Consider the following 10,362-nt stretch of genomic DNA (forward strand, 5'->3'; position numbering starts at 1 on the left):
CGGAGCTGAGCTCCCTCTGCATGCCGCAGGTTCCCACTGCTGCTGCTGCTGCTCCTAAGTCACTTCAGTCATGTCCGACTCTGCACGGTACTGGATATATTGTATATATTGCAGTAATCATATAATGTGTATATTGGGGCTTCCCTGGTGGCTCAGCAGTAAAGAATCTGCCTGCAATGCAGGAGACACAGAGACACAAGTTCGATCTCTGGGTCAGGAAAATCCCCTGGAGGAAGAAATGGCAACCCACCCCAGTATTCTTGCCTGGAGAATTCCATGGACAGAGGATCCTGGCAGGCTACGGTCCATGGGGTTGCAAAGAGTCAAACATGACTGAGGACTAAACAACAACGATGTCTCTATACCAAGGCTATTCTCTCAATTCATCACACCCTCCCCTCCCCACACCGTGTCTGCATGTCTGTTTCCACATCTGCAGTTTTTTCTTTTTTAAAAGTCTTCAGTAGCACTAAACAGCCTCGAGACCTTTTCCTTAGTGATGTTTTTGGTACTTTATAGTGAACAAACAGAGAAGGTGGGAAGAGAATGAAAGTTGAGAAGAAACGTAATTTCAATCTATGTCCCACGGAGAGGACTGAATGAAACAGGGCTTTGGAAAGTCCCAGTCCCTTGCACAGCCCTTTGGAGAATGTCACATCATTTTGTCTGACCTCTGGGTCATTCCTGCATGGCAATCGTCACTGAGCTGTACTCCCACTGTGCTTGCCACAGCCCCACAAACAGGACTCAGAAAATATAGGGGCAAGGGACATGCCTTTGAAATGTCAATGTGGAAACTCTAGGACCAGAGAAAGAAGTTCCACTTCACAGAGTGAAGAACTCCACTCAAAGAGGTAGAACTGGGAGAAATACTTACACATGTTCCTTTTATGCTTGGCTCAGGGCACTTTGCTGAACTGGGGGCAAATTTTAAAGTGACTGAGCCTGGCTGGGCAACTTTCATGGTTGGATCCTCACTATTAAGGCTGAGAAGCAAGACAGAGTTTCACATTCTTGCAGCATAATGCCACCCAAGGCGGGTCGATTGAATTGATTCAGGGATTGTGTGTTTATGTGGGACTTCCCACGTGGCTCAGTGGTAAAGAATCTGCTGGCCAATGCAGGAGATGCAACAGACGTGGGTTCGATCCCTGGGTTGGGAAGATCCCTGGAGTGGGACATGGCAAACTGCTCCAGTATTTGTGCCTGGAAAACTCCATAGACAGAGGATTTGAGTAGGCTACAGTCGCTGGTGGGGCGAAGAGTTGGACACAACTGAGCGACTGAGCACACACATGTACATAAGGCAAAATCCTTGCCTAAGGAAATATCTGGAACAATTAGGGAGGAAGATGAAGATTTTGCCCAGCCTGGAACTGTGAGTCCTGGGAAAGTCATACAAAGACACAGAGACGTGGATATTTGTTTACAGAGGAGGAGGGGACAGAGAGGGCTTTTTTGGCTGCAGTGAGTGGCTGGAGGCCGTGATACCAGTACAGGTGGTAGTGAGTGTCCATTGGCACAGATAGTCTATAAGCAGAATCCTGATAGACTTTGGCTGAACTTGAAACTTCTGGCCTTCCTTTTCTTTTGCTTATTTCCCCAAGCCTAGTTCCCCAACCTTCTTGTAATTTTCCCAGGTGGTGTTAGTGGTGAAGAATCCACCTACCAACGCAGGAAATGTAAGAGATGTGAGTTCAATCCCTGGGTCAGGAAGATCCCTTGGAGAAGGTCATGGCAACCCACTCCAGTATTCTTGCCTGGAGAATTCCATGGACAGAGGAGCCTGGTGGGCTATAGTCCATGAGATCACAAAGTGTCAGACAACTGAAGTGATTTAGCATGCTTCCATACCTGTTCACAATTTTTCTCTTTCTTCTTGGGTTATCTGGGCTTCCCTTGTGGTTCAGTTGGTAAAGAATCCACCTGCAATGCAGGAGACCTGGGTTCGATTCCTGGGTCGGGAAGATCCCCTGGGAAGGGAAAAGCTATCTACTCCAGTATTCTGGCCTGGAGAATTCCATGGACTGTATGGTCCATGGTGTCGCAAAGAGTCAGACATGATTGAGCGACTTTCACTTCTTGGGTTATCCAGAGTCAGCTTCTGTCCTTTACAGTCAAGAATCCTGACTGGAATGATTCTGATTAGAGTTCAGGAATAAATACGTGGCTCTTTGTGGCATGCAATGGCAAGACACAATTATCACTTGTGGTCATCCAACCGAAGATCTTTGGATGACCAAGTGATAGCTACAATGAGTCAGTGTTAAGAACCTTAGAAATTCAATGTCTTCTGGGAGAAGAGCTGCTTCTAACAACAGCTTGTTCCCAAAAGAGGATGACAAACTGAAATCCCTAAATTCTTGGTTCTAGGGCAGACTAAACAAAGATTCCATGATGGCTGGGTTAAAGAAAAAACAAAACAAAACCTCTTAACTCCTGCAGCTGCAGATCTGAGATAGCCAAAAATTAGAGAAAGAAATGAATTCTTTGGTTGCTGAGTGTCAGTGACATTTGAATTAACAGTCTCTCTGGGTTTCTTATATGAACATTGAGGTATGGTTGGAGACAGATTGGCATGTCAAAAGCAAGAACATGGATTTATGGGATGATTCAGAGTATTCTGAGGATATGCAAACTCCAAACCCATGCTTCTTATCCTCTGCCAGCCAGAGAGGTCCCTTCCCCTCCATTTTAAAGAGGCTGTTTATCCTTTTATTGATGACTCTGTAATTCTTTCAACTATCAGAGTTCCCAGAGCTGTCAACTCAGATCCCACCATGACCCAAGGCACCAATTACAGTGTCAGAACTGTAAGGAGAATGATTATATAACAAAAGAATGACAGAAATTTGTTACTTTATAAAAGAAAATAGCACCAAGGAAAATAGGTGAAAATGGATTCTCAACGAGCTTGACCCAGGAAGGAATCCCACAAGATCAGATCAGTCTGAATTCACTAACATGAGCCGAACTCATCAGAGCTCCTGGATTCAATTTGTTACTTCAAAAGTTAGTCCTAGTTCTAATTTTTTGGTTCTTGCTCTTGTTGGGTGATTGAAATGTTAACTCAATATTTGCCCATTCTGGGTGAGGTTTAGATGTGAAAAACTGCTTGATGACTTCAGGGCATAGGAATTTAGCAACGAATTTATCAAATGACTTCCAACCAACTCCCTAATAATATCAGGGCAGCCTTGTGAAAAGCTAGGGCAAGAGAAATCTTATCCTAGCCGTTGACAAAGGGATGTGTAACCACTGAGAAAGATAAATGTGCTTGCTCTTTGGGAATTATTAAACAATGGCTCTGAGTTACTACTAATCCCAGGACATAAGATGTTATTACCTTCTAGCAGTTAGATTGGAGGTTTTTTCCTTTTGGTCACATGGTATGTGGGATGTTAGTTCCCCATCCAGGGTTGGAACCTACACCCCCTACAGTGGAAGCATGGAGTCTTAACTACTGGACTGCCAGGGAAGTCCCTAGAGTGGCGTTTTAACCCAAGTCCATCTCACAACTTTTCCCTGGGCTCCTAAAACATTACTGAGGTTATATTTCCAATTCATGTGTGTTAAAAATAATTATCCATATGTGTTGAAATAACTATATTTGGCAATTAGAAGAATGGGCTGAACAGATGTCCCTGAAGTCCCTTTTATTTAACCAAATAGCAAACCATTTCTGAAAAATGGAAAAGAATGTTGCCACTATCAATGACACGAGACGACAGAGGTTTGGCGAATACCAGAGATGGATGGGTTTCAAAGAATTGCAATAGATCGCTGGAAATTGCATCAGATGGTCATTCCAATTGCAGTTGCTGGTCCTGATGTAATTTTCTTAATGGATCAGCTCTGTATCTGGCAAATGTTTTATCTCAATCTCATTAAGAACATCAGAAGTACTTATCTTCCTCCTACTAGGGTTATCAGTATGTCTTCATAATCTTCCCTTGAGTTTAAATCATCTTTCTGACTCTACACTATTTATTCTTTAGAGATATTATCTTACATACGGGTTCACAGCTTTGATGAGTGAAGGTTGATAAAAACTGAGAGCAAGAACATTTTACTCAAGAAGGCCATACAGACTCATGGGTAGGGAAGTTCCTGTGTCTTTGAGAGACTTGACAGGGACTGTCCCCTGAAAACCAGTGTTGATGGGCTTATGGGAAAGCAAAAAGAGGTGGCTGCATTTAATCATCAGAGTTAAGGTTTATGTAATTATTTTAGGCTACACTAGAAATTAAGGTCCCTTGATTTATAGGCTTCTATTATGATGGTTAGATGTGGTATTTCTTGGGTTGAATCACCTGCCTATGTTGTCACATGATTTGTGCAATCGGGAAAAACCAGATTTGATAAATAGAAGACTCACAATGATTTCCAGGTCTAAGTCAGTTTATACAGAGCCAATTGTTTGAAAGGGAGTCTAGGTGCCCTTAAGGAAACACAAACAAGGAAACAGAAAGAGGACCTACAACATCACTAGATAGATAAATGGATAATTAACAGATGATTAATAGAGGTAGATACACATATGCATATATATATATATGCACACATGTGTATCCTCAAATTCTTCCTAAAACAAATCTTTGCCAAGGTAACTGTACACTAAAAAAAAAGGATAATGCCTAGATTTTGGAGACTATTAAACAAAAAGTGAAACTGATACCAGGAGATCTGATAAGCTATCTGAGTGCCATAGGTAGAGTGGGAGATTATGGAGATCAAGTGATGAATTTGTTTAATGAATCAAGTGTAGTTCAATAGGCCCTCAGATCTACACGTGGTTATGTCATTAGTTCTTAAATATATAACTGCAATTTATAGATTTAGCAGTGAGTGAGTGAGTGAAGTTGCTCAGTCATGTCTGACTCTTTGCAACCCCATGGACTGTAGCCTACTATGCTCCTCCATCCATGGGATTTTCTGGGCAAGAATACTGGAGTGGGTTGCCATTTCCTTCTCCAGAGGATCTTCCCAACCCAGGGATTGAACCCAGGTCTCCCGCATTGTAGGCAGACACTTTACTGTCTGAGCCACCAGGGAAGTCATAGATTTAGCAGACTAGTGGTAAAGACCCCACCTGCCAAAGCAGGAGACTTAAGAGACGCGGGTTTGATCCCTGGGTCAGGAAAATCCCTTGGAGAAAGGCATGGCAACCCTCTCCAATATTCTTGCTTGGAGTATCCCATGGACACAGGAACCTGGTGGTCTACAGTCCATAGGGTCACAGAGTCAGACACGACTGAAGCGACTTAGCATGGCACATAGGTTTAACAACTGGTAGAAGTCTCAATTTTATTTTCTTACCTGTGGATTAAGGGTAATTATATTAGGAAGGGCTAAATGGACCCCCAATGACATGTTAAGAAGTAGTAATTCCTGGAAGAATTTCAGAAATCAGTGCTAACATCACATACTTGAATGGTGCAGAGGTGGAGACTCAGGGATAGAACCTAAGTCTCCCTCATTGCAGGCAGGGCTTCCCTGATAGCTCCGTTGGTAAAGAATCTGCCTGCAATGCAGGAGACACAGGTTTGATTCCTGGGTTGGGAAGATCCCCTGGAGAAGGGCTAGGCTACCCACTCCAGTATTCTTGGGCTTCCCTTGTGGCTCAGTTGGTAAAGAATCCGCCTGCAATGAAGGAGACCTAGGTGTGAGCCCTGGGTTGGGAAGATTCCCCTGGAGAAGGGAAAGGCTACCCACTCCAGTATTCTGGCCTGGAGAATTCCATGGACTGTTAGTCCATGAGGTTGCAAAGAGTTGGACACCACTGAACAACTTTCACTTCACTTCTTTACTGTCTGAGCCACCAGGGAAGCCTGATGTTGGAGATTCCTGGGATGAATAAGGAGCCTGGAAGGAACCTTTGAAAGCCCCACAAGTGTCAACGCAGACCCTTAGAATTCTAGAAGAAAATCATGACTTTCAGGACAGGGAACCACCTTCATCCATGCTACCTCTTGAGATGGGCTGCTGCTGCTAAGTCACGTCAGTCACGTCTGACTCTGTGCGACCCCATAGACGGCAGCCCACCAGGCTCCCCCGTCCCTGGGATTCTCCAGGCAAGAACACTGGAGTGGGTTGCCATCTCCTTCTCCAATGCATGAAAGTGAAAAGTGAAAGTGAAGTCGCTCAGTCGTGTCTGACTCCTAGAGACCCCATGGACTGCAGTGCACCAGGCTTTTCCATCCATGGGATTTTCCAGGCAAGAGTACAGGAGTAGGGTGCCATTGCCTTCTCCTCTTGAGATGAGGGAGAGAGGCAATACAGGGATGAGGAGTGGGAGGCACAAACTATTGGATATAAGATAGGCTCAAGGCTATACTGTATAGTATGGGGGTATAGCCAATATCTGTAATAACTGGAAATGGAAAGCATCCTTTAAAAGTTGTATGCTATTTTGTTTGTTTGTTTGTTTTTTTAAAGAGAGTCTCTTAATATCACATGACTTTAGCTGTTTTCTTTGCCACCACAATGACCAGCTTCATTGGGGCTCACAAGATTCCATGACCTGAACCAATGCCTGAGTCAACTGGTTCTCCCTCCATTTCTTGTGAAGAAGGGAGATCTCTCTAGAGGATGCAACATCCAGCAGTATTTCTTACCATCCAATTTGGAAAGTGATTTGTCAAGGTGATTTAGGACTGGATGAAACCAAGGTTAGAATATCGATGGCAAAGAGTTTAGGAGAAGTCATAGATTTCCCAGAATGGACCCAGAATGTAAAAGATATTTGTGTCCCACATGAAAGCCCACAAAAGGCCTTTCCTCCAAAGCTGTCAATAATTGGGAATATGTCAGTCACCTCCTTCCTCAATTCTTGCTTAAGGAACTCAAGAACAAATGACTACAGAGGCAGCAATATAGTATATGCTTTATATAAGAACTTGGACTTCACCTCTTCATATTTGATGTGGCTTCTGCCCTGCCCAGTTAATCAGTGACCAGCACTGAGTCCAAGTGTTGAATCATAGGCAGAATCCTAGGTCTGCTGTTTACTAACTGCCTGACCATAGACAGTTTATTTAATTTCTAGAGACTCAATTTGCTCATCAGAAAAATGTTGTCATTCTCTAAGTCTACCCCATGAACTGCAACACTCCAGGATTTCTTGTCCCTTACTATCTTTCTGGGTTTGCTCAAACTCATGTCCATTGAGTCAGTGATGCCATCCAACCATCTCATCTTCTGTTGCCCCCTTCCCCTCTTGCCCTCCATCTTTCCCAGCACTAGGGCCTTTTCCAATGAGTTTGATCTTCACGTCAGGTGGCAATGGAGATACTATTTCTATTGTGAAGATCAAAATGTTTGTAAATTCCCTCACACCCTATCTCATCACAGGTGCTCAAAAGTTGCAAACTGCTTTTAGCAATAAAGAATACGTTCTCTGAAAGCGGACTGGGTGGGAATCAGCATCAGCTTGATTATTTATTAAGCTCAGAATCCTTCAGTCATCTTTGCACTTTGCATAGGCAGAACACTGTAGGAATGCTTCAGGCAGTAAGCAGAGACAAGAGCTCTGAATATTTGAGTGATGAAAAAATTGATAATGTGTATTTAATACTCACTGATCATTTCCTAGGGGTCAGGTACTGTACCAAGGTCTTTTGCTTGTTGGTTTGTTTTTAATTGGTGTATAACTGCTTTACCATGTTGTGTTGATTTCTGTTATACAACGAAGTGAATCAGCAATATGTATGCATGTATCCCCTCCTTCTGGGACCTCCCTCCAACCCCAACCCAGTGCCAGCCATCTAGGTCGCCACAGAGCACCCTGTGCTTGACAGCAGGTTCCCACTTTTAGGTGGATTACAAGTTTAATCTTTACTCCAATCCTGGGAAGTAGAAAATTCTTTTAGAGTGATTTTATAAATGAAAGTTATTTTATTAACAGAGAGGTTAAGAAACTTGCCTATGATCACCCTGCTGGTGGTGCCAGGTGTGACTCCCAATACTTGGACTCTTGAGCCCATATCTGCCTTTTGCTTCTCAAACTTATCATGAGGGAGACTTACCGGGGGATCTTGTTAAAATCACGATTTTGCTTTTGGTGTTCTTTATAAGGTAGACCCCCTGTGTGTGAGCATGCCTGCTGAGACTCAGTATTTCTAACAAGTTTCTGGGTGGTACCAACAGTGCTGGCCTGGGGACCACCCTTAATTGTAGAAGGGGCCTGGAGAGGAAATCCAAACCAGATCATACTTGTACACATGGATTCACATGACCCAGGCCACCTTCTAGCTCCTACCACTTCCTGCCTGCCATTCCCACCCTCATCTCATGCCACCCACCACCCTAAGCGCCACACTTAAATTCTGTAATTCAGCCACACTTCAAATATCTTGTGCTGGTATGCGATTATCCATCATGTCATGCGCTTTCACGCATCTAGGCCTTCATCCTGGCGTCTTCTGCTTGAAAGACCCTCATCCTCAGAGTGTCTCTGTGATAACTGCTGTCCTGATCTTGCTCAATTCGGTGTTAGGTGTTCCTTCCTCTTTTCTCAGAGAGCACCATGTCCAGACTCTCGTCAGCACGTATCATTTTGTACTCTACTTATGTGTTTGAAGTTCTACCTCTTCCACCAGATGGTAAACTATCCAAGGGTGGGTATGCTGCTCTGTTTATCTACATATCCTTAGCACTCAGCAAAGGCTTGTCACCTACAAGGTACTCACTAAATATTTGTAAAGTAAATGAATAAGTGAAAGAAGGATTGGATATATGAGTGAGTGAATAAGCAAAAGATGAGAGGCCACATCTTTTAGGCTGTGATGGTAATCTATGAACGCTTCGGATTATATGTGCTGTGCTGTGCTTAGTCACTCAGTCGTGTCCGACTCTTTGCAACCCCATGGACTGCAGCCCGCCAGGCTCTTCTGTCCATGGGGATTCTCCTGGCAAGAATACTGAAGTGAGTTGCCATACCCTCCTCCAAGGGATTTTCTCAGCCCAGAGATTGAACCCAAGTCTCCTGCATTGCAGGTGGATTCTTTACTGTCTGAGCCGCCAGCTCCCTTTGGACTATATACATATATACAATTGAGCAGGCTTCCTGGGTGGCTCAGTAGTTAAACAACCCGCCTGCCAATGCAGGAGGGCATACGTGGTATGTCACTTCAGTTGTGTCTGACACTTTGTGATGCTGTGGACCGTATGTGGCCTGCCAGGCTCTTCTGTCCATGGGATTCTCCTGGCAAGAATACTACAGTGGGTTGCCATACCCTCCTCCAGGGGATCTTCCCAAGCCAGGAATCGAACCCATGTCTCTTATATCTGGTGCATTGGCTGGCAGGTTCTTTACTGCTAGCACCACCAGGGAAGCCCCAGTGCAGAAAACAGGGGTTCAGTTCCTGGATCAGGAAGATCCCCTGGAGAACAGAGTAACAACCCACTCCAATATTCTTGCCTGGTAAATTCCACGGACAGAGGAGCCTGGCAGGCTACAGTCCATGGGGTTGAAAAGAATCAGAAATGACTTAGCAACTAAACAATGACAACAAAACAATTGAGCAAATATCATATATGTGCATACACATATGTTATTGTATTATCTTGCATACCTTTTTAAAAAAACATATAGATTAAGAAATAGTAATCAAAAAATAAAATAAATATGCAATTTAATATATGATTACCACACCCCAATGGAACGTCCTGTATGCCCCACAGTGAGGAATATGCACCCACCTCAGAGACCCCTGAACTAGAAAAACAGATACATGTACTGAAGTTACTAAGGGAAGAACTTACTTTAATGGTGCTCAAGTGAATATGAATCAGAAGAAATTAATAGGGAGAAGAGAAACAGGTCCAGCTAAGTATAGGATTTCCAGCTCCTGAGCCTTTAGATTTCTCTGGAGAAGGAGCCAAAAATTATACAGGGTGACCTAAAACCCAACACCAGAGGTCTCTGAGACTTGACAGCAAAGTGCCTTCTCCTCTGAGAACTGGTGACTGGATCGTGACACTGAGAATGGAGAGAAGTCAGGCCCCGGGGGCCCAAGAAGATAATTCAAAACACACCCCACACACTCTGGCTGAAAATTAAAGCACTTTATTTAGCAGCAGATAATTTGACACCCAAGTTTAATGGTCTTTCGTAGATAGAAAGAGGTCCCCCTGCTTTCATTTTACTTCATTACTGAAATTAAGTATTTAAGCCTTGAAGGGACTTGTGTCCTTGCTGGATGAGCAGAAAAGTCTCTTCAGGACAAGGTCCAGGTCAAGAGCAGAAGCAGGAACATCCGATCCAGCTGCTAAGGATGCAAGGCCAGGGTGTGCGGACCCACACTTTTTCTGGCTCCCAGGCAAGTTTTGGCAGCCTGAATGAATGAGGCAGATGCTTCC

Source organism: Bison bison, unplaced genomic scaffold (genome assembly GCF_000754665.1).
Source record: "Bison bison bison isolate TAMUID 2011002044 unplaced genomic scaffold, Bison_UMD1.0 scf7180017864340, whole genome shotgun sequence".
NCBI classification, from domain to species: Eukaryota; Metazoa; Chordata; class Mammalia; order Artiodactyla; family Bovidae; genus Bison; species Bison bison.